The sequence below is a fragment of the Argiope bruennichi genome, chromosome 11 (genome assembly GCF_947563725.1).
Source record: "Argiope bruennichi chromosome 11, qqArgBrue1.1, whole genome shotgun sequence".
In the NCBI taxonomy this organism is placed as follows: Eukaryota; Metazoa; Arthropoda; class Arachnida; order Araneae; family Araneidae; genus Argiope; species Argiope bruennichi.
The window spans coordinates 58,686,462-58,713,619 of record NC_079161.1 but is presented as its reverse complement, the minus strand read 5'-3'; the positions used below and the strand labels follow the sequence as shown (position 1 = coordinate 58,713,619).

General features: G+C 31.6%; 1 protein-coding gene across 2 annotated transcripts in view; it reads right to left on the bottom strand.

Annotated features, from left to right (window-relative positions):
• Positions 1-27,158, bottom strand: part of LOC129956912 (uncharacterized) — a 143,062-nt gene that overhangs the window by 47,432 nt on the left and 68,472 nt on the right. The gene's annotated exons all lie outside the window — the stretch shown is intronic.

The window sequence follows — 27,158 nt, the reverse complement described above, 5'->3', positions numbered from 1 at the left end:
CAATAAATATTCTTTAGCATATGTAGGGCTGAATTATTAAATAGGCAATAGCCTAGGAAGATCCTGAGACATCTAACTTTTGAGATTATTTTGTGGTACTACGAAGGATATTTAATTTTGCGCTATTAATTTAATTATAAAGGCAGTTGAATCTTCAATCAAATCAAATTAAAAACAGACATTATTTAAATTACTTTCAGAATCCCATTCTAGTAATATTTCTAATTAACTACAATTCGCAAGCTTTATGCTATGTTATAATTCTAAGAAAATATGGTGCTTTGAACCTTGATAAAAATGTTCGATCCTAAATATAAAATAATATTTAAATTGTGGCAAAAATAGTTTCTTTTTTTTTTATTTACAATTTTGTTTAAAATGACTTCGAATATCAGTTGCTTATTTATTTATTTTTTTAATGAATGATACACTTTGAGAAATCAACTTTTAAAAAAGCAATCTGCAAGTAAGCATTTTGCTGATTCAGTTTGTCAAAATTCACTACTTAAAACTATTTATAAAAAAAATGAATTAAAATCGATAAATAAATATTTGTTTTGAATGTTTTGAAGAGAAAAGAGGCAACAACATTAGAATTGCTTCAGGTATCCGACTAGATTCGGAGAATTTTAAAAAAATGATGCCTAAACATTTTTTATCGTACCAAATAGTTAAAACAGATTTCAAAGGGCATTAACAGAAGAGAGAGAAAAAAAGAATACACTCATTGCCTTTAGTTTTTGAAGAAGAAAAAACTGTTTATTTAATGAAAATTTAGTAAAAAATTCAACTTTAGGAAAAACAGAGTAAGTTAAAAAATAATGGAAATGTTTAATTTTTATTTCCCCTATATATATAGCCCAAACTACGTAAAATGTAACAGATCACAAGATAAAAATTATTTTAATAAATAAAAATTTTTATGAGCATTTGAAGTTGCCATTAATGATCAATGTCAAAATTTGTCTATGTTTTGAACTAAAAGTCTGTAAAACATGTCTAAATGAAGCTACCTTAAAATCGGCGGTATATCACACCCTCAAAGATATTGGACACATGCATACCAAATTTCATGAAAATTTATTGAATTGATTTTGAGATATCATGTTTTCCGTCAATCAATCACAGTGAAATATTCATTCCTCAGAAAATGCGTTTAGATGTTGTACTTGTAAATTAATTCATCCAAATGCGCTAGAAACAAACGTTCACGTTTTTTTTTAACTGAAATGCCAGAAATAAACTAACTACGGTTGAGTAAATAGAGATATAATATAAACATATCAAATATTATTTTGGAGAATTTTACGGTAAAAATAAAATTAACCGCTCATTTCGGGTTAAGAATTCCACTGATTCAGACTTATTTTGTTCTACTGTTATATCTGTTGCGTATCATTGAAAATACTGTATCTACAACTCTATCTCATATTAAAAATAAAGTCTGTTTTAGAATCGACGGAGTTTGAACTTAATTTTCAGATCATAAAAAAAAATCAAAATATCCTGGAAAAATCATCTTTTTAATCTAGTCGGATACCTTAAGGACCCCTAAAAGGCTTGTTCCGGCCCAAGACGTAGGAAGGGATGGACAAAACGATATACTAGATGTCCTAGTCACCAACTTTTGGAAACGCCATAAAGCAGTGGCGGAAACAGATTCAACTTAGGACCCATTTTTTTTTCAGAGTAAGCCAGTAAAAATGCCTTTGCAATTCTTTAGGTTGGGACCTCTTAAGACTATGGACCTTAGAATTTTACCAAACCTACAAAACAACGCCACTGCAATGATGCCGATAATATTGCGGTTAAATTTTTAATGTCAGAAATCGATGACTGAGAACGGAAGAGCCAGGAATTGGCTTCTGGCATATTTTGTTGGCGTTACGCCATTGAAAATAACTTCTTCAAGCCTCACGCAACCACCACCGAAAAAATAAAAATAATAACACCAAAATCGTTTGCCACAAAGCAAAATTAACACTGCCCATGCTTTGATCCCACCTAATACCCATCAGAATTTACCTTCTGACCTTTACCAAACGATTTCCAGCGTCATATGCATGATAATTGTCCAGAACAATTAATAACGTGACTCAGAAGTCGGGGAAGGGAGGCTGGTGACCTTGCATGCGTCTGTCCCGGGGAGGATCAACTAGTTTGTGCGTCCCGGTCACGGTCAAGTAGAGTTCACCAGCGAATGAAAACGATTTTCTCTTTTCGATGCACCCCTCCAACCACCCTGGCTGTTTTCTTTATCGTTCGCAACAGGATTAGTCGAATCCTATCAGGTGGTTTTTAATTAGACGGTGAAAAACAAAAAGTGTTACATTCAGAAATGCCATATACTGGAAAGAAGGAAGGGGTTCTTTGCTTTCCTTGTTCGAAATGTGAAACCAGTTGAGTGTAGCGAAAATTTATGCTCCATATTTCTATTTCTGCGGTTTTGCTGTTTCCTTTTAACTTTTTTTTTTTCACTGGTAGGAAAAGTTCAAATAAGTAATAAAAATGATAAGAGTTCATTGGTTAGAGTTCTTTCTTCTTCTTCTTATTTTTTTTTTTAATTGAAAGGGAATTACTGGTCTGCTTGAGTTATGAGCTATAGAATAGCGGTTTCCAATGTAAGGGCCGCGGAATGGGCTTTTCATATTTGGTTTTAGTGTTGCTTCCTGAAAACTTAAGCCTTAAGCCATTGGATCAGAAATCGTCTTGAAGAAGATTACCTAAATGAAGTTAAGTAACTTGAAATGAAGACCAGTTAAATGAACCATCATGTGACCGAACTCTTCTCTCTCTCTCTCTCTCTCTTTTTTTTTTTTTTTTTTTTTTTGTATTTTTTACAAACGAAGTATAAAGAAGATAGTGTGAAAAAATTCGAAAGTAAAATTTAGACGAATCTACATGTTTCAGATCCTCCCTACGTAAATTATGTCTGTCCGCCCGTTACACATACTTCAGATCAAATTTATAGACGTCTATCAAGTTTTGAACGAAATCCATTCGCAGGAAGTCTAATAATAAATACTCTTTATACTAATGTGTCAAAATTTAAAATTTTGGTATCACATTACCGAAATTATGACTGTCCGACTATCCATCTATTTATCTGTGAATGCAATAATTCAAAAAATGTCTTGATGGAATGATGGCATTACATATGCGTATTTCAGATCAAATTTGTAGGTATTTATCAAATTTTGAACGAAATCCATTCGCAGAGAGTCTAATAATAAATTATTTTTATAATAATATGTCACGATTTAAAGTTTCGGAATCATATTTTAGAAATTATTTTTGTCCAACCGTCAATCTATCTATCTTTGAACAAAGTAGCTCAAAAATACATTGATGGAATGAACAATTTCGTGTGTGTACTTCAGATCAAATTTGTTGAAATTCATCAAATTTTGAACGAAATCCATTCGCAGGAAGTATAATAATAAATAAACTTTATAATAATATTTCAAGATTTAAATTTCGGAATCTCACGTCCGAAATTATTTTTGTTCGACCCATCTATCTGTGAACATGGTAGCTCAAAAATGCACTGATGGAACGATGCAATTTCGTGTGTGTACTTCAGGTCAAATTTGTAGGTATTTATCAAATTTTGAACGAAATCCATTCAAATGAAGTCTAATAATAAATAATCCTTATAATAATACGTCAAGATTTAAAATTTCTGAATCACGTTTTGACATTATATCTGTCCGTCCGTGCATCCATCCATCTATCTATCTATCTGTGAACGCGGTAATTCAAAAAATGCATTGATGAAACGATTGAATTTCGCATGCGTATTTCAGATCAAATCTGTAGAAATTTATCAAATTTTGAACGAAATCTATTTGCAGGAGGTCTAATAATAAATAATTCTTATAATAATATGGCAAAATTTAAAATAAAAATGATAGCAACTCCTTTAATGAATATGATCTCTACATATTCAAATAAGTTATGTTTTAAATAGATATAATTCAATAAAAAAATATTTTAAATTACAGGGAGATATAAAATGTGTAGATTCTTCAGAATGAGTAACTTCACATTTTAAAAAGAATGAAGGTCGCATAGACAAAATTAAAATAGACTATTACATATTAAACCCCCTTGTATAAAGAAGTAACTGACAGATTCGTATATCATTTCTATTAATTAATTAAATTTAAGAAAATTAATTAATAATACAAGACATTTGTTACCTTATAACTTTTCACTTTCACGTCATTAGACAAGACACGTTTCACATCTAAGTTTTCAGCTAGAATCTGGATGAACACTTTGAAATTTCTTTTGAAATACTTTCAAAATATTGCCAGATTATCCAAAATCTGAATACATTAATTAAACATGGGAATAAATTTAACTATGATTAAATCACCTGAGACGGATTTGGTTGACACAATGACATCAATATCTCAACTAATCCTTATTAAAAAAATAACAGATTTTTTTTCCCAGCTCAACTTCAACTGCAATTCTACTGCACTCACCAGACCCAATTTGGAGAAAAGTCGATGTTCCAATTTAGCTGCATCTGCAAAAGTCGAATCCCCCCAAATCCCCCTACTAAGAGCATTTTAAAGTAATAATCCTACAGTAGGAAGAAGTAACACAAACTGAGACGTAGAAATTCATTAAATTCGTAATTAATTGCAAAAGATAAGCTACTTAAAAGTTACAGCCTGCCAGATCAATGATTAATTAGTGGACTCATTTACTAAGAAAGTAGAGGGGAGGGGGGAGGCTGAGAAAGAGAGAGTTTAAAATTAATTTTGTGGACTTAAGATGTGCAGTTATTTCCAAGCGTTGGGTCTAGAATGGAAGTAATCAAGGGTTTGAAATCCAGAAATCGTTCCAAACGGTTTGCTATTAAAATTATTTAGTGCAAAAGAAATTGTTCAAAGTCTACGTATATAAAAGTATGAAATAAATCAAAAAAATTTTTTTTTGAGTCAATTATTATTTTTGACACATAGACATATAATATATACCTTAAAATACAGCTTGAATTAATACAGACTTATGTTGCAAAATTTGCCTTAGGTACGTTGAAATTAATACTTGAGGTGAATTGTACAACATCAGTCTGTATTCATTTCATCTTACCTAAGGTGAATCTTGCACTATCCATCTGTATTATCTAAGGTGAATAGTGCAGTATCAATCTATATCAATTTTATTCTAAGACAATCTGTGCAAAATAAATCTGTATTAATTTCACAGTACATAAAGCAAATTGTGCAACACAAGTATGCATAATTTCATCTTACTTGAGGTGACTTGTGCAACATGAATCTGTAAAATGAAATTAATGCAGACTGATGTTGCACAATTTGCCTTATCCACAGTGATATTAATACAGATTTATTTTGCACAGCTTGCTTTAGCTAAAATGAAATTAATACAAACTGATACTGCACGATTCACCTTAAGTAATACAGACTGAAAGTGCACGATTCACCTTAGGTAATACAGATTGATAGTGCACAATTCACCTTAGGTAATACAAATTGATGCTGCATGATTCATCTTAGGTAAGATGAAATAAATATAGATTGATGCTTCACAATTCATCTTAGGTAAGGTGAAATTAATATAGACTGATACTGCACAATTCTCCTCAAGTAAGATGGAATTAATGCAGACTGATGCTGCACAATTTGCCTTACGTACAGTTAAATTAATATATATTTATACTGTACAACACACCTTAGTTAAAATGAAATTAACACATACTGATTCATTTTATTTGAAGCAAGACGAAGTATATACAGACTAGGGATTGCAATACCGGACAAAGATTTCAATACCGGTATTCGGTATTTTTTAGATCTTAATACCGGGATACCGATTTTAATACCGGTATTAGAAATTTTAGAAAAAGAAAGAAACCACAGGTGTTTTTTCGTTTTATTTACCAGTTTTATAAGAGAGTGTAAATATCACAAAAAATAATATGTAACGTATAAATTATAACACTATATAAAGAATCACAAAAAAGTAAAGGAACAACTTATTCATTTAAATCCCAATAAAAGTGTAAATATCACTATTCAGTCTGTGGTACTATTACAAATTTTTGAAATGTGATCTTAAAAAGCATAATGCATCAATTGTACTATCATTAAGCCTGAAAAGTAATTTTGTGTAAGAATTACCATCTGTCGAAAACGCTCGTTAGACATCTACGCTAGTTCGTGATAGTGTTAGCAATGCGTATATATTTTTTCCAAGTATTCACCTCTAAATCCCTCATCTTCAAATAAATCAATTTCTGGTCGGATGGTTTTGGATATAGCTGACTTCTGTATTGCATTTTGGTTCGTTGAATTTTTTTTTTTATTTATAGCTAATTCTAATTTTTGTTCAAGAGGCAATTCCTTTTCACTATCGACATTAGTTTCATCATAATCTTCGATACCTGAACCGAATTCTTCTGAATGTGGATAGGTTTGTGGGTAAAAAAAATGTAAGAAAATTTACTATAAACTTAATCAGATTTGAATTGATTCTTTTCTTTTCTTCTTTTTCTTTTTCATTTTTAAAATCATTATAATTATGTAAATACCATAAGACATTTTCTATTTCGGTATGCCTTTCTTCTGTGCGATTTTTCTATATAATATATATTTCTTCAAATAGTGATGTGTGCTGTTCTTTCATGACTGCAACATGAAATTTATTGTTGCATTAGCTGTTAATAAATTAAAATCTCTCCGACATAATGCCTCTATAGTCAGTTTTATTGGATGTAGAGTTGATATAGTTCTGGATATTAAGTCGAATTCACTATCTGAAAAATTAATATACAGGTTTAAGTCGATTATTGCTTTTTCGATTGGATTTCTAAATTTCAAAAATTGTTCCATCATTAGGAGTAAATTGTTCCAACGTGTCTTAGAATCTATTATTAACATATATTCTGTATTATTTTCAGTTAGTATATATTTTTGTAAGATGGCATTTTTTGTAGGGGAACATTTAATTATCTTAACAATTTCTCGAACTTTATAAATTATAGGAAACAATTCTTGATGGGTTAATATTTCATCCTCATTAGCAATATCTTCTTCAACAATTACATTGTCAATATCACTCTCACTCTTACTCTCTTCAATGTCGGAATCCGAACTTTCTATATCCACAGTATTTGGATTCTTCTGTTCTTTATTTTTTTGGTATAATACATCTATTACTCCTAATTGAATTCCATGATCACAGCGCAATTGCTGATTTGCACCAATCAACTTTCCATTTTTTTTCGTAACTTTTGCTCCATCAGTCGTTATGGATACAATTTCTTCTTTCAGGGACAATCCATGTTTCGCTAATTTAGATTTAAGCAATTAATTAAGCCATTAATTAGCTAATTAATTTCGCCCGTTAAGGAGACAAAAACAAAAACGTATACTATTTTGTTATGTTGGCGATCCCTGAACATATAGTGGAAACAATTTTAAAAATTTCTAATAAATACCGAAATACCGGTATTTAAACTTGTGAATACCGGTATTACGAAATTGTACAAATTGCTCAAAATACCGGTATTCGGTATACCGGTATTGCAATCCCTAATACAGACTGATGCTGCACAATTCACTTCAGATAAAATGAAATTAGTACAGGCATTTCCCACAATTCATCTTAGGTATGGTAAAATTAATACAAATTCATGCTGCGATGTTCACTTTAGGTAAAGTAACTTAACTCCGAATTAGCCAGTATTGTTACAAATTTGGCTAGTTTGTCTAGGATTGAAAATGTTCCCCCGAATTGAATTAAATTTCTATATTTTATATCACCCTGCGCCAGCGAAATCCATTTTCAGATCTATATCTGTCTATTCTGTTCTTGAAGATGAAATCAATTATAAGAATGAAACTAGGTTTCTAATCTTTGCACCAAAATATTGAAAGTTATTTATTCAACGTCAACAAATTCTTCAAATTCAACGTCACCTTTCAAGATTTTTTTTTTTTTTTTCAAAATGCAAATTAGAAAATTAATAAAATTTGTATTTTCTTCTGAAAATACAAAAAGGACGACAAAATAATAAAACACTTACAAAGAAAAAAGCGCCAATAATTCTGCCAACAATAGTAATATTAATAAAAACGGTTGCATCACCCAGTCATGGATATACATCCAAAAGAGCAAAAAGATGAAAAAATAATAATAACACCAACTAAATAACTGCGATCGGCGTCATAACATAATCGGCGTCTGTCTGTCTAGTCCCGAATCGTGCGCGAATTTCCATTTTTATTTCATCTAATTCATTCGACTTAAATGCGAAAATAATGCAGCCAATTAGTGCGATGAATAAGATTAAATGGAGTCAGTGCTTTGCATGCGTAATAGTTTTTTTTTTTTTTTGAATAGACAGCATGATCGTAGGGTTGCATCGAAAAACAAATCTCAGTTCTGCATTCGGAGGTCACAATGGTAACGATTCAGTGAAGGGTTAATTCATCACAATTATTTTGTCTTCATATATTTATTTTCTGCTATTTTTAATACGATATAACTGATTTTATTTTGAAATATTTTTATTGTCTGTTTTGTCAGACAATGATGATATTCATATGAATTATATACTGTCTGTTTTTCATGTACAGAACCATCAACACTTTTGCACATGAGCCAGACTATTTTAATTCAATCAAAATGGGGGAAGTCAACCAACTGACTCTCCGACCCGCCACGAAGACACACAGATTTAAACAATAAGGCTGAATGACCGGACCGCCGCAACAGCAACACTGGCGAGAACTGTGGTTGAGTCCTAAGGGCCATCACCGGCCACGGTACAACCCTCCCCGAAGGAAGTACGTCCCGCCATCGATGGGAGGAGACAGATCCCCCTCCCCACATTTGTGTACCCTCCAAGGTGGCGAGATCCAACCACCATGCCGGAAGCATCTCATCCTCATTTCGAGGTGCCCCCCGGGGGATATCAAAATGTGGGAAATATGAATGATGAAAGATGAATGTGTTTATTTTTTACTAAGGAAATTTTAGGAAACTCATAAATTTCGAATTAAAACAAAATAATGCAATTAAAAAATGAAAAATGCTCGTAACAAAACAACACCGAGGAAATGCTGCTGTAATTCACCTAATATCACCCCCTCCCCTCATACCTCTTTTAAAATAAAATCGTCCAAAAGCGATATTGTTTGACAACGGATTACAAAATCCTCCGCGCTTTTGCGCATGCATTAGGATGGGTTTAATTCTCCAAAAAAGGGGTGAGAGGTAAGATGAAAGTAGAGGATGTTTACATTTAACAATAAAGTAAACTCGGATTACTCGTGGACTGAATTAAAATAATACGGTCAGAAATGACACGATAAAAAATTGAACAAAAAAGTATCTAACAAGGCAAAACTCAAGGTCAAAGAATGACGAATATTACCGGAAATGCACTCATCCTTCCGCGTCTCTCCCCTTAATAAGATAGAATCATCGAAAAGTGGTTCGTCCCAGAATACTGAAAGGAGCAGTAGAAATAAATTTTTGATACGAACAGCAGATAAGTAAATTCGTAATCTTACTGATTAAACGAATATCAGTTTCGAAAACTGGTGTTCTGAATTATTTCACAATCAACTGAACTATTTTGGAATGATCCTTATTATTTATTCTCAATTGTGGAGAATAGATGATGTTGTGGTGTCTTTTTCGTGACAGCAGGCTCCAGTGGCGTAACTATAATATGGAACACTGCACTATATTAACATCTGGCTTTTATTTAGCAAATGAAATCACTTTCAGTTTAGCATCTTGATGTAAGCGGAACACTTGCAAAATACTATCTCACGCTATCTTGCGCCAGAATCTCTATTTAATGCATAGTACGACAGATACTTCCAAAAAATAATGAAATAAAGAAGAAGAGGGGAAAAAAAGAAGAAGAATGGGTTTAGGTCCGAGTCTGCCACACGAAAGTAATAAAAACAACGCAAGAGGATGGACGAATTAGGAAATACAGTGTCAGCAAGAACAAGAAAAAAAGAAAAATCGGAATTTATTGCTGTGTTTTGATTACGGTGAACAGATGCATTCGGGATCAAAACACATTGCGCAAAATGAAATGTGTCATATACGAAGCTTATAAAAATAATACTACAACAACATGCATGTGTGTGTAGCAACAAGTCTTAGAAAAACATAATTACGCAAATATTTACGGTTACGGACAAAGATTAGCGAATATATTATCTTTTAATACGATTTAAAAAGGAAAAATTTTCAACAAACGATATTAAAATTAATGTAGTTGTTTGTATGCTTGAGTAAGTTACAAACAAGTAACGGAACACATATTAGTGAAATATTTACAATCGTAGAATTTCCCTGGAAATTTGCATTCTAAATATTAAAAGAGAGATTAAGAATTATATTTAAATGGAATATAAGAAAGGAAATAGCGAGTTTTTGCAGTTACCATGGAAACATAGATTCATAGTTTTCTTCCTTTCCTTTTTTATGTTACAAATGACATATGCACATAAATAAATGAAATATTAGTTACGGAATGTTTGAATTAAATATCAAAATATATTTCATTCATTTAAAGATTAACTTGACGGAAATAGATGGCTGCTTAACAGCTACTGGTACGTTTGAAAAACTATTGATGTGTAAAAACGTAACCTATTTAATCAAGGAAATGTTACAAAAAAAATGCAACAAATTGAGATGTTTTTTTGAAAAATATATGGAATTGCAACGTCATAGTATTCAGTTAAAGATGGTTTTATACAAATATATACTCACACACAAAGAACAACAACAACAAAAATGTTTCATGAAGTAGTATGTTTGAATATACTTAATACCGAGAGTCAAGTTTTTTCCTACAATCGTATCTTACGCTTTTGAGTGTTCTGTTCTAAATAGATAATTTATAACCCTTTTGCTTCAAACAATAATCCATAGAATATTTGAAATGCTTTGTATTATTTGTAATTTTCGAATCGAATGGAATTAGAATGTCACTGAATGATCCAATTTTAACTAAAAGTTTAAAAAGTTATAATTCAATGAATATATGATGTATAGGACATGACGATTAAGGGGTTAAATGTAGAAATTTAAAAAAAATGTCATCCAAATTTAAATTTTTAAATTTAATTTGAATTTTTAAAATAAAAGGGGTTTTTTTCGTTTCATGAAGCTTCTTATTTAAATTATGGTAAAGCGTTGAGGAGTTAATTTGCAGATTCTCGTAGTATTTTCTTTGCTATTTTAAACCAAAACATTGAAAGATAATAAACACTAAATCTGAATTTCGTATTCATTTTCTGAATCTTATCAAGGTCACGGATTTGAAAACAGTTTCTAAAAACCCACGCCGTAAGTTTTCTGGTCTTCTATGGGTATGATGAAATTTGGAAAAAAGTTACCAAGTTCAAATTTTGTCTTTCTAATCTGATCATGGGCTAAAAAAAAAACGACTAAAAAACATCTTTGTTTAACTTTAAAAACGGGCATTTATTTTAATGAAATAAGAGTAATCTCTAAAAATGACAAACACTGAAAATACAAAAAACTATAACAAATTAAAGTAATTTATGGGTATAAAAGTCTAAGAAATGTTGACAATTTATTGATTTTTTTTTTTTTTGAAATATTTTGAGATATTTCCTCTATTGAAGAATAATTTTCCTGATATTCTTTCCATATTTGGGTCTATTTTCTTTGTTTTCGATGTACTGCATTTCTTTTTGTTTATTGTTATGTAATGAGGCAAGTGAGTGTTTAGATTCTTATCTCCTAATTTCTGCAGATGAGCGTTTCGTGCTTCGTAGAATAGTGAAAAAAGAACTTTAATGCGCATTTCGTATATTATATATGTTTACAGATAAAAACCAAAATCAGACTCAGAGCTACGATGCTAGTAACAAATAACGCACATGTATGCGTACTACTTTGCAATATGTAATATGCATGTGTACTTTGTAATATGTAACAAGTAATTTACATGAAATGTACTTGTAATGTGTAATAAATAATATACATGCATGCGTACTTGTAATGTGTAATAAATAATATACATGCATGCGTACTTTGTAATAAGTAATATACATGCATGCGTACTTTGTAATAAGTAATATACATGCATGCGTACTTTGTAATAAGTAATATACATGCATGTGCACTTTGGAATGCGTAACAAGTAATATACATGCATGCGTACTTTGGAATGCGTAACAAGTAATATACATGCATGCGTACTTTGGAATGTGTAACAAGTAATATACATGCATGCGTACTTTGTAATATGTAGCAAGTAATATACATGCATGCGTACTTTGTAATTTGTAACCAGTAGTATACATGCATGTGTACTTTGTAATGTGTAACAAATAATATACATGCATGCGTACTTTGTAATATGTAACAAATAATATACATGCATGCGTACTTTGTAATATGTAGCAAGTAATATACATGCATGCGTACTTTGTAATTTGTAACAAGTAGTATACATGCATGTGTACTTTGTAATGTGTAACAAATAATATACATGCATGCGTACTTTGTAATATGTAACAAATAATATACATGCATGCGTACTTTGTAATATGTAGCAAGTAATATACATGCATGCGTACTTTGTAATTTGTAACAAGTAGTATACATGCATGTGTACTTTGTAATGTGTAACAAATAATATACATGCATGCGTACTTTGTAATATGTAACAAGTAATATACATGCATGCGTACTTTGTAATATGTAGCAAGTAATATACATGCATGCGTACTTTGTAATTTGTAACAAGTAGTATACATGCATGTGTACTTTGTAATGTGTAACAAATAATATACATGCATGCGTACTTTGTAATATGTAACAAATAATATACATGCATGCGTACTTTGTAATATGTAGCAAGTAATATACATGCATGCGTACTTTGTAATTTGTAACAAGTAGTATACATGCATGTGTACTTTGTAATGTGTAACAAATAATATACATGCATGCGTACTTTGTAATATGTAACAAATAATATACACGCATGCGTACTTTGTAATATGTAACAAGTAATATACATGCACAGTGACAGATAGACAAATCATTGAAAAATCATTAAAATTTGATGAATTTACGATTTAAATTTTAATTCATTACACCAATTTTTTTTTCTTCTACCTAACACTTTAAAGTTTGCAACTATCGTTCAGTTGTTCTCAAAGTTCTGTTCAGTTGTACAATGAACACATTTTTGAAATTATTACTGTCTGTCTGTGAATAAGACAACTCAAAAATGCTTTGAGCTAGAAGAATGAAATTTAGTATATGGACTTTAGGCCAAATTTTGAAAGCAACCCATTCAAAGGAAATCTGTCTACCCGTCTATTCAAATACAAATTAACAGGATAATTACAAAATGAAGAGAGCTAGATGGATTAAATTTGGTACACAGATTTAACATGCAAACTGTAGATACTCGTCAAATTTGGAGCCAAATCTATCAGCAGGTTCACTATTTGTCTGTTTGTACTTTCACGGGCATATAAACACGATACACAAAAACGCAATGACAAAAATATATGAAATTTGGTACGTAATTTATAACTACTATTAAAAATTTGTGCCAAATTTTCAATCTTTCGGGAAAAATACATCCGAAATACAAATTCGGTGGTCTGGTTATGATTTAATAACCGCCATCCAGAGCTAAGATTAATCGTCAAAAAATAACGTCACAGAGTGCACTCTAACAGGCTGTTTGCTAACTACTGTTCGTCAGTGGCTTGCGGTTGTTAATACACATTTGAGAGTATACAAGAAAATGCCGTGGTGACCACACCAGGTAGTTTTTGTTTTAATATATACTGAGTAAATTGGTAATGTTCGAGTATCTTAAAATTGGTAATGTTTGAGTACAATGGAATTCCAGTTAGTACAATACGGATAATCGACGTCCTGCTTCAGAAAATTCGACAAAGATATAACCATTAACAACCAACTTTCCCATCTTTCACATTTTAAATGCATTGCCGTTATGTCACCGAAAGGTTAAAAAAAAGAAGGGGGGAGGGGTAAGAGCGGTATGCGCATTCATGTGTCAGCTGCCCTACTCTTAAAAATTGCGCAAACGATTTCGCATCCTCTCCCGCTCCCTCATCTAAGGGTCGCCTCAGCAAAGCATGCCGCCCGATTTCCGCCACGGAAACGGTGCGAAAATGACTTGGAAGCTTTATTACCGCACAGTAGTAGCAAAAGGGGATGGAGGGGAAGGGGAAGGGGCGCAGGTAGTTGAGCTACAGGGGAGGTAGGGGGCAAAGAAATCCTTTTGCAGCTTTTCAATCTATTTCCTCCACTTCCACAAAGAATAGAAAAACGGGGTGGTTTGAGAGAAAAAATTTGCTGGAGTGCCACTAATTAAAATTTCTGCCTCGCTGCCTTCTTTCCAATGTTTGCTAGAATGAAGTGGAGTGATATAATTCCGTCCCTTTTTTCCCCCCTTTTTATTCTTTCCTGTGTGTTGCAGGTACGTAAAAGTGCTGCCATATTTCCTCTCCGCAAAAAAATAAATAAATAAAGAGATACAATAATACCGTTTGGCGTGTGCGATGCAATTATCGTCATTGTTTCACCTGGTGTGTGTATGTATGTATGTGTGCTATGATGATGGGAGGAGATGCCACTAAGTCCGTCCGTCTGTCTATTCTTGTTTTGTTGCGAAGTTTAACAGTGCGAATCGCTAATGCGTTTCTTTTGAGTGCCTGAACAACAATGGGATGTCGTATCACAGACTTGTCAGAGTGATAATTTTCGTTATTGTTGCTTTATAATGGATTCGGACCAACGTATCGTGTATCACTAGAATAAAATGTGTAATAACACACAGAGTGGTGTGGCGTTGAGCAGGTGGGGTGGGTGGTAATAGATGCGCAAAATTGAGGCAATCATGAAAAAATAATGCCGAGTTTTATTATACTTTTTAAACCGAAATATGATATAGCTTGGAAAATAGGTGTCTTTATTTTTACTAAGTTACTAAATTTCTATAATTTTTTATTTTCCACTCATGCGCGTCCCTTTAGCTGATTCATTAACAAACAAAAGAAGTCATTCCTAGATCTCAGAGCATCTAGAATGCTTTAAAAAAATTGAACACCCAGCTGCATGCGCGTTGCATTCTGTTATCTGCCTTTTTTTAATGATAGGAGAATTTGACTAAATCAAATTCGCAGAAAAATTTTTGAAGTTTATGGGCACAAAAAACACAATGAGTGGTTCAATAATAAGAATATGCATACGAATTTTCAATGAAAGACTATAAAATATTAATGATGAATAACGAAGTGAGCGGCGGTCTCTGATTGATGATGATTAGAGAAGATTAAGGAGAATTGTAGATTAGTTATTACAACGCTGGCAATGCATTTTTCTTAAATGTTCCGTTCACATCTTCATCATTTCAAGGAGAATCCTTCTATAACGAGGGTGTACAAAAGCTCGTACTCCGCTATGATAAAAATGCTTAAAATAATGGCAACTATGCTGAAAAATAACTTAAGCATGATTAGGCAATAAAAAAGTTTTTCTAGCAATGATTTCCTTTCTATAATTACTTTGCGGAATTTTGTTTCTAGATACTCCTTGCTCATGTCAATGTTTCTTCCAAGCGCACCCTACAAAGCGAAGAATAATCCGCGTAATTTTCAGACGAATACAAAGCTTTGTAATGAAAATCAACGAAAATGGTTTGCATACCCCTATTATAAACGAAACGGAGATCTTGGATAAGGCCATGAACATCACCGGAACACAGATTTTTATTTTCAGTGCCTGGTGAATGAGTGTTGCGTTTTTATTAATACAATGAAACAAACCACGTGTGCATTTTGATGCCTTTTTATTAATATATTAAAGTCAAAATTTGCAATATAATAACAATTGTACTAACAAAATCGCATATCAAATTTAATTTATTTAAAATGTCAAGTTTTTGAAATTTCACGTTTAAAAACGCATGTGAATGTATAGACCGGCAAACGATCAGCCTGTTGATCAATTTCGCACAGAATTTAATGCGGATTTATGCTTTAAATAATAAAACCCTGTACCAATTGTTATCAAACTAGCTCTTTATATTTTGTAATATTAATTTTTTTTAACAATTACGGTATTTTCTCTTTGTATAATTCATTTTTTAACTTAAAGAAATCCAATCAAATTTTAATTTCTTGATAAATGATGATACTTCCTCGTGTGCGAAGCTTAGAATAAATAAATAACAATAACCTTAAATTTTAAAAATTTAGCAATTGCTCAAAATAAAATTTCAAAAAAAAAAAAAAATTAAAGAACTCGTGCGGAATACGGAATTAATTATTTATTTTGGATAAATTTCAATATTCGTTTTCAGATCCGATACGGAATTCTAAGGAATGCTGTTAAATAAGAGTTAAAGCTTTCCATTCTTAAAAAAAAAAAAAAAAAATAACCGAGGCTTAAAAGCAGAGATTTCGGATCCAAGATTGAGGTTTCACTCCTTTTCGACGCGGACGTGCCTCGAGAACTAAAGAAACAGGCGGAAGAAAATAGTTCTTTCAGCGTAACTAGAAGCACTTACTGTTAGAGGGAACGATTAAAAATTTAGTTTCTGACAAACCGTGCGATTTGCACGCTTGTTCAAGGATAGAAGGGGGGGGGGTATTTTAAAAGAAAGTTTTTCTAACTTGAAACATAAATAGAATTTTTAAAAAAAATTCTAGCGGATTTTGTAACGAAACGAAAGAAAGTAACAAAAACATTTAAAAGAGATTCAAACGCCACAACAACATAACATGATAATGTATTAAGCTTGATGCCCCCCGTTTTATATTTTTTATAAAATTTATTAATAATGATGTAATGAAACTTACTGTTACATATGCACATAAACGAAGTAATTAGTACCGTTGCACAAGTAGGAAATTGAGCAAGAATATATATATATGTAATGATATTTTAAAATCTAATTTCAATCCTAATTAATTTCCAAATTTTTATCTTAATTCTGCCCATATTAACTTCATTCTAAAATATTCTCTTAATTCCTGATCCCATTTCACCTTTTTTATTTAATTAATGCAACAGAAGCTCTGTAAATTGCTCAAATCGACAAATTCCCACTCTCCAAGTGAAGGGATAAAAATGTGTCGATCTAAACACATTCTTTTAAAAGATACTTATTTCTCCTTACTTAAATCGACACGTGTAAAGAAATCCCTATCAGAATATCACAGTATATAATCATGGGGATAAATATTTCTACTCTTTCTGGCTATTTTCTCTCTTGTGCTGTGCTATAGATTGACTTGCCTCGTCGGTTTTTGCTTGTATTTAAATTATGCCTCCGAATTAGACGAAATAAAGCGAAGTTAAAATTACAAGTGTCATCTCTATCTCTTCGGCCACGAAACAGCTAAAAATTATGTGTTTTACAAATATAATGTATATTCACTAAATAAACCAACGAAGAGAAAAGTTTCAATTAACGCTAACAAATGTATTTAAAAAACAATCAAATTTTGAAGATAAAAAAAATTATACGAAATTAAAATAATTATGCCTGAAAAGTTTATGCTTGAATTTTAAAGAGATTTAAAGATGAATTTTGTACAATAATACGTCTTGAAATCAATTGAGAACTTAACCCTCCCTCCTAAAAAAAAAATGTCTGAAAAGATAACCTTGCAACTTTCAAATAACCAGCGGGACAAATTTTCTTCCAAACCTATTAAAACCGAAATTCGACACAGAAATTCATTTGTAATCATAAAATCGCATATCAAATTTAATACCTTTGTCATTGACTTTTTTCAGTTGATACGTTTACATGCTTCTGGAAGTATAAATTGACTGTCGGTCAACCGTAGTTGAATTTGGCACAAAATATGATAGGTATCTACATTATAGATGTTTAATCTGAGTACCGAATTTCATTCATCTAGATCTCTTTATTTTGTAATCACCGTGTTATTTTATAGGTATATTTAAACAGCTGGACATGCATAGAGTTTGCTCAAAATTTGATAGAAATCAATAATTTGGTGTAAAAAGCACATACCAAATTTCATCCGTCTAGCTGAAAACTTTGCCACAGATAAACATTTTCCTTTCGAATTCAGGAAGGCCTAAAACGTGGATACTCATCGAGTTCGAATTTATTTACGTTTATAATACCTTCTCTATACTTCATACACGAGAAAGTAAAAATGTTGGTAAATCATTTGCAATTTTGGTTTCTGCATGATATGCGATTTGCACCACTGTAAGTCACAAGCTGAGCGAAATATATAACTTATGAGTTGACAATAATATGACTTGTATCACTGTAACTTTAACCGGTCTAAGTTACGATCAGATATCCGCATATTTTAATGGGCATGTAGGAACACAAACTTCTTAACCAAATTAGAATTTTTCTATAAGACATGAAAAATGTTTTGAATGAAATTAAAACAAGGAATAAAAATGTTTAAAATCGTGAATTTGTGTCAATATAAAAATATTACTCTTTAATTAAATATTGTAACTAAAAAAATTGTAGGAAAAGAACCTGTAAATAATAATAATAAATTGTAGCTAGAAATGAACTTATCCAGTCTATTTTGTCAACGAGTGATTAAAAATAATACACGCATTCATTTACTCAAAATAAATTGCCCACCGTATTAACACTCGACGTAAAAATAATCTTAATATATCCATTTTATGTACTGCCAGTTGTCAACGTAGCGGTTAAGAAAACCGAAAAGAATCATATGCATAACATTAGACTCAACAGCTAATACCATCGCTAATTTAAAATAAATACTCCTCGACCATTTTCTAAAAGATAACTATCAGATCTAGTTAAAATAGTCAAGTTTATTCACCTCGCGTTAGAATTATGAAGAAAAAATGTTAGAAAAAAATATGAGGCGCCGCGATAACGCTGAAAACAGAGTCGTTAAGAATGAAATTTTAGAAGTTAAAAATGTCTAGTCAGCTGACATTGTTTTATCGTTTGCTTTAAAGTGGCAAGCGGAAGAAGGAAGAAAATGGGGGATAAAAAAAACACGTCCAAGTTTTTCACACTGTTCCAAATCTAATTTATGTTGACATTCCAGTTCAACAAATAAAACATCGGAAATCTGAGAGCTTTAACACAACATAATCTGCGCCAACTGTTCTTGAAGAAATTTGCTGAGGCAACGTTCGAAAATTTAATGGCATTCTGCTGCTCGTTGGCGTTAATTCCTGGACTATGACTGCAGACGATAGATTTTAACGGATTGTAAACAGCATTCTTTCTCGAAAAATTGGCAACACCGGCTTGCAGCCGAGAAAGCAAGTGCAGAAATTTTGAATTCTTTCTGGATTTATAACTTGCTATTCCTTTTTTTATTTTTATCACAGTTAAAATATTAGAATCATATCTCATGATGAAAGGTTTCTTTCTTCCCTTCGTTTTCTATTATAAGAACAAATCCATTAAAATGATCATAAAGAAATGAAAATAGTTCAAAAAATATATACAATTAGAATATTTTGACACGCATTCAAGAATTTTATTCGTAGGATGTGAAAGAACAATTACTGACATTTATAATAAATAATTTTTTCGTGCCAAACGATTTGAAATAAAAAAAAAAAAGTGAAAAAGAATGAAAATAAAACAAGAACTGTTTATATTAGTCTTAATTTATCTGCTAGAACAGCAGTAATTACAATATAAAAAATGTAGTGATCATATCTATTTAAAAGAAATGTTTCGTTCTTCTTTAAAGCACCTACTATATTGGAATCACATGACAAAAAACATTTCATCTACCAATTAAGAGTACATTACTTGAATTTTGTTCTGATATATTGAGTAATGATTCGACAACTGAATCAACAACAAGGCATATATGTTTCACGTGAATATGCACTGAGTTCATAGCTTGCATTTATACAGGATATCCCTTTTAATCGTAATCTAATAGCTAATTTCTATACCTATAGAGATAGGTAAACATTGTCAATTGGAAAACCGTTAAATAATTATATTTTGTGTTTCAGTCAGTAAAAATCAATTCTGTCAGTTTCAGCCTATTAAAAAAAAATTAAGAATTTAAGAATTTTTTTATACTATTCCCCAATTCTATAAATCGTGTTTAATAACATTCTTGGGACAAGCCAATATTTCGCTACGTTTTCAACTAATTATAATACTACATTGTCGCCAAATGCTGGCTACAATGTAATGCTTGGTGACATATGAAGCGAATATTTTAATTTTGAGCAAACGCTGACGGGTGAATATATGCCTACTATTTATATTACTTTGTAACTAATATTTGGTAAGCTAACGCCTGTTTAGGAAAGTTCAGGATGATCACAAATTATCAGAGAAATTTAATCCCAGAATTGTTTACTAGGAGTTATTTGTACGATTTATTAGTTAACAGATTAATAGTATAGCATTGTTTCTTATGGCTCAAGGGTAGTATTAGTCACTCTGCAATAATTATAGTATTTAATTAAATATGCAAATATAATATAATTAGGTTTATGGAATAAACAGCCTTAGGTGTTCCATGTTGGCGTTTCAGCAATTTGGAACCTTTTCACGATGGTAATTTTTTTTTTTTTTTTTGTTTCCTCATAAAAATGGAAAGGAGTAACAGCAAAAAGGCATCTCGAAGTGCTGTCTGAAGTTGTATGGAACTCATTTCAAATTAGCACTGAAATATCAGTAATGACAGCAAGGAAAATCGATATGCAATGATTGACAGAGTTCAGAACTCAAATGCTAGTTCAGCTCTGGACATTGCTCTTGCAGGCGAAAAAGTGGAATATAAAATATTATTACTTTCTAAATACGTGTATAAGAAAAGTGCAAAGAACAAATACAATTCTTGCATTGTACTCAATTGATAGACAAAAATAAGTCAAAGATAAAGCAAAAATATATCTAATAATGCGATATTTTCAGCTTAGTTTAGTTATATTAACGTCCCGTTTTAAAGCAACTGTAGGACTATTTTGAGACAGACCTCGTCATTTTCAACCGAGGTCAGATGACGAGGGCGGCACCTGAGCTGGCAACCCCTCTCTCTCCAAGCTTCCGCACCACATCAGCGGGAGGACGTTTGGCTCCGAAGGATTTCGCATGCACCATACCCTCTTATACGACTGTGCTTCGGTGGATTCTGGTCTAATTTGAAACCCTCCGGCTCCGAAGTAGAGACCTAACCACCAGGCCACCGCGGCCCCATGACATTTTCAGATGAAGGAAATATAGCAATTATAAATATTTATTAAAGAAGGACATTGTGTTTTACTAGCTTATAAGCATGAATACTCCCCCTCCCATGTTTTGCTGTCAGAAATACCAAACCTTTCTTTGTCTTGTTTTATAGCTACATATCGTATGTGATCTGGTCTGCTTTCATCAATCGGCCAAGTCAAACGATATAAAGATTTATAATGAATCTCAATATGGGCCCGGCTGGTGGTGTTATATAGCTACATATAATAATTTTTTTTTATAACTAATGTATATACCCTCTACCTTTATTCCACATTTTGAACTGTACTGTTTTGACCATGCCTAACTCTAACAAGTCTAAACGGTGACTAAAACACAGTTTAAAATTCAACTAAATTTAGAGAAAACCCTTCAGGCGTTCAAATACGTATATGCGTGGTCAAATCCGACCGAAAAAAAAAACACAAAGGATTTTACCGAGCCCGAAACTGAAGAATCACGACCGAAACCGGTTGAAACGACAAATCGTGTTCAACAGCATAAGACCCGCACCTAATTTTGGCGGTTTAATCATTAGGGCAACTTTTTTTTCTTTCTTCTTTTTCGCATCTAGAAATGGCATCGCACTGATGTGCAGTTGCAAGCTTCAAATGGTTCGGAAAAGTATCCAAGAACATATCATTAAGAAACAAAATCGACCAGTTGTTACAACAGAGGTTTCATTACTCCAGAGATTGCATATTACCCATTTTTTTTTTTTTTTGTTACTTTTGAAATTGAGATTGTATGTGATGACTTTTTGGGAGCAGATAGATGGGTTATGATGGTCAAAGATGCGTTGAAAGAACAAAAAAGTGCGAACTTGTTGGGATTGTGACCTCTGGAAATGCAGAACTGGTCATCAACGAATTCAATCATATGTGATTTGCATATGTTGTTACAATGAGATTTCAAGAAAGTGTTATGTATAAGCGCATGTATTGTTGGACCAGCTTAAATTTATAATTCATAAAATTTGCAAAGAATCGTGGAAATGATGGGAAATGTGATGTTCCAACGAATTTCTAAGAGAATACACTGAAGATAACAGGTACAAAACGTTGTTCAAAGGAGCTATGTAAAAGGCATTCTATTAATCCAAATGACACGAAAAATAGGAAAATAAATGCTTCAAATGAAGAGCTCGTTATACAACAAACAATAACAGCTCCCCAAAATTTTCTCGCGTACTTTCTAATAAATTTGTCATGCAAGAGAACGCCTTACATAGCATTGTCGTGCAACAGTTACGAAATATTAGCTTTTGTATTTGAATGTAGCATTTTTAACAAATCTATCGTGTCATCCTTGGCAAATTATTTGGTGATTAATCCCTGGTATGCCTTCATTGTAATCCGAAAATCGAATTCGTGTTTTAGATACATTTTACAACCGATTGAAACAATAGTTGGGCACAAAACTGCAGTTGCAAAATCGCTCACCAAATTTGATATATTTAAGTCATGGCGTTTTTGAATTATCGCGTTTACTTATTTCTGAAAGTACAGACCGACAGACAATTCCTTGTTGGATTCGGCACGAAATTTCATAAGTGTCAAATCTGTACCGAATTTAATCTATTTAGTTCTCTTCGTTTCGTAATTATCGTGTTAACTTAATACGAACAGCCAGACAGACGCACTTCCACAGAACAGATTTTATTCAAAATTTGATAGAAATCTGCAAATGTGGCGTAAAGATGGTATACCAAATTTCAACCGTCTAGTTGAAGCATTTTTGAGTTATCTTTGTCGCAGACAGACAGATGGACATTTTCCAAAAATGTTTTTTTCGACCTCAGGGAGATCCAAAACGTGGGAATTCGTCAAAATCTCTGTTTCGAATTTTTCTGACGATTATTATATTACGTATATGAGGAAGTAAAAATCAATGCTTTGCCAACAGTTGGCGCTGTACTCCACAAAATTTGCAAATAAAATCATTGATCCTACAGCATAAGCTTATGCGCAAAAGATTCAAATGACTCGCAAGATTACACTTTTCAATGCAATCGAATGCTGATAATTCTTATGATTCTTGGAATTCCAGCAACATCGATTTTTTTCAGAATACAACATTCATGCAAAATGGTGCATCTCCCCACATAATATAAAATGGTCAAAACTTGATAACGACAAACTATCACAACTGAATTTAAAGTCTGCCATTACTTCGAAATAATTGTTTCTTTGCTAACATGATTTCTGATTGTTGGTCTTATTTTTGTTCAAAATTTTTTCATTTAAAAATGGAAATGGCGTCTTCCGACATACTTGCTCAAATTTTTTTATCATTCGGCCCTTAAAATGACCTTCAGAACACACTTAGCCAGCAAAGTTTAATTCGAGCAAACTGCAGCATTTATTTCTAATGATATCATAACATAGTACAGGTAGAAGTATAAAGTTTATTTTCAAAATTTTAAAAACAAACTTTACATACAAACTTATTTCCGATAAAACTAAATAGAACGGCTTTTTGTCGAGTTCCACATTAGTGAATTCGGTGGTACGAATTTCGTAAATCTAATAAGCTATTCTATTTTATATAAAAATCCTTTAAATAGATTTTTTTTTTAATAATTTTTACCAAACTAGCATACGTTTGAATATTGCAATCGTCAAATAATTCAATCTCGAGATTTAAACGAATCTCCACATTTCAAAATTTTTCCAAGAATGAAAGAAAAAAAAAAAATGGAATTATGTCCGTCTCTCAGCATGATAATTGAAAATAATCATGCTGAAACTAATACTGTACAACAAATTCAGTTTGTAAATCTGTTTTTTTTCCCCCATTGGCAAATAACTAAAAATCGTAAGCTTTAAATAAATAAAATTTGGCGTACAGATTTTGCATTGGCAACGTATATCTGTACTAATTTTTTGGATCAAATCTGTTAGTGAGCTGCTTCTATCGTAGAAATCAAAATAAATTTTATATGCAGTTAGACACTAAAATCGTACAACTGGGATCGAATTGGATAAAGAATAAAATTTAAATAACTCTGAATTATAATGAGGCTAACACAAAACGGACCTTATTGTGTGTGCGATGTACGCAATAAATTGTGTGCACGAGTCACGCGTATTATCAGCATTTTTAATATTATTACCAAGCATAAAATATTTTTTTTTACAAGAATCTATATAAAGACGAATGTTTGATTTATATTATTTTACATAAATCTATCATTTTTATCCAATCTTGATAGAATTTGGCACATATATTCTTCAAGAAAAAGATCACTCAATTTCCTAAAAGTCTAAAAATTAATAAAAAAAAAATCACTATCAATTGTTCAAACTCTAAAAGATAATTAAAATTTATTAAAATTCAAGCAATTTTTAGTGTTTTTCAACTATATTTTTCGAAAATATAATCTCATGAAAATGTGAGTTTACATCTAAAAACTCCCACAAATTGTTTTCTTATAGATGTTTATTTAACTTCCTATAATTTTTTTCCCACTAAGCTTAATGATTTTAAAAATTTTATTTGATACGAAATCTATAACATGAATTTTGTTACGATGAAAATCCAACTAACTTCATTTTTTCATCAACTCTATGCTATTCTTTCAAGAAATTGCTTTAAAAAAAAAAAAACATTAACTGCTGAGTAGAATTTTCTCTCCCATTTTAATCTCGCAACACATACATTCTTCCCAAATATGCACGGGCAATAATTTGTATTATACTAATTCAATTAAAACATTTTTTTCAGATTTTTTTTCAAATGAGATGAACTTTTATATAAAAGTTTTTCAATAATAATAGTTTAAAAGAGTAGAATGGTAATATTCTGAATGAATAAGCTGGTCGCGAAAACCCGGTTTGTATAAAATTGAATTTCGTGAAGTTTTGACATTTACTATCAAGAACTTTTCATTCCATCAAATGTATTTAACACAAAAGTATATATAAAAAAAAAACCTTAGTTAAAACAATACGGAAGAGTTTATTTCGCATTTTAAAATGTTAATAGGCTCTAATAACATTTAAATGCCTAAGATTTGTAAAAAATATTTCTTTACAAATAAACGAGTCCAGATGATTTGTGAAATTGTTTTATTTCGCAATAACTTCATAATTCGCAAGCAGGAAAAAAAAAAGTATTCAATTTTCACATCAACAACAGTTTAGCGAAAGAAACGAAATGAAAAAAAAAAAAAAAAAAAAAAATATTGTTTCAGGTACTAAACACCAATGTTTTGATAGTATTTATCTAAACGCACACCATGATACCGATAAACAAACACATTCGCACAATTTTCATCAACAAACGAAACTAAACATATGCAATTTACAAATATGATGTTTATAAACAAGTATGAAAGTTAAAATAATAATAAATATGATTTCATATTAAATAAAAAATGCCCAATATATAATTAAATCGATATTTGATGCGAAGTTTATATCTTAACATTCAAAATGAAAATCAACCAAATGCACTGCTTATGCATCAGGCAACATATGTAAAACATATTCCTTAATACGCAAGAAGAAATTAAGTAAATCTTAACACATTACTAGGATGTATCATATAAGAACAAAGATCACCATCTATTTTATCTCTTTTTTCCTTACTTCCCGATTCTGACCTTATTTTTTTAATAATAATCGAACTAAAGGCGGTGTTTGGTTCTGAAGGTAATATCTAATTACATGTTTCATAAGTTCACATGTGGTCATTATGAACCAGCAGGTGTAGTGCTCGAGTCAAATTCATTAAACGCACTCAGACTTGCATAATTTCATCGGACATCAATTGGTTACAACTGAATGATGCGTTCCAACATTTCGACAAGGAACAATCTGTAATTAAACCTTAATTGATCGGTAACCGTTTGAATATCTCAATCTACATCTACAAAAAATAATCAAAGTTGATTACAGAAAAGATTCCGATGACATACCAGTCATAGTACTTGCTGCCAATTGAAAACAGCAGTTTTTCAATTGACTTCCCACTGCCCAAAATATGTGTCCTCATTTTATTAGTATTACAGAAATCAGAATTCGTATCGAATTGTCAAGTACAGAAACCTGTCCTTCAATTGCTGGCAAGATTAATAAATTGGCATTCTTGTGGATATAATAATGGCGCCTGCACTAAAGAACAAAGAAATCAGATACTAACGACTGGAAATATGGGACTTTTCCCGTTGCCTCTAGAGCAGCCAAGACATGCGCCATATTTTTCTTAGCATGATAAAAATTAAAATTGACGCCAAATTCATCAAGTATAGCAACCTATCCTTCGATTCATGGTGGAAATTATAGTAATTGGCACATATATGGACAGTGGAAGTAGGAATATAAAAGAAAAATCTAATTTCTCGCCAAAATTGTAATTCGTTTATAATTGATCCGCCAAATCGTTTAATTGATTGATTATGCCTAAGTCGAAAAGCCTCCACAAAAAATGTTGCGGCTTCAACAGCCAATTGTAATTGACGGTTGAGTTCTAGTATTTGAGACTTTCGTTTATTTTCAGCCAACACAAGGCAGTCATTCAACTGCCTTGTCTCTAATTGAACCTATGTCGTTCATTAACAGGAAAACTAATCTCACATCATATAGCATTAAACGGACCGGCATTTTACTGATCCATTAGAATTACCATTTGAAAATGGTCATCTGACCACTCCCGGTAGATTTAGTGATATATGCAGGTCTTTAATCCATTTAATCAAATATCAATATCAATCTCAAGCTATTTGTAATGGTGATCTTTGTTCCTACAAGTACATCTGAAATATGCTCCTATTAGGTAGTCTGAAAGTTGGCCAAAATGCATTAAATTACCTTTTGAAGCCTTCAAGATCCCTGGCAGCTCAATGATTGTTCAACACATC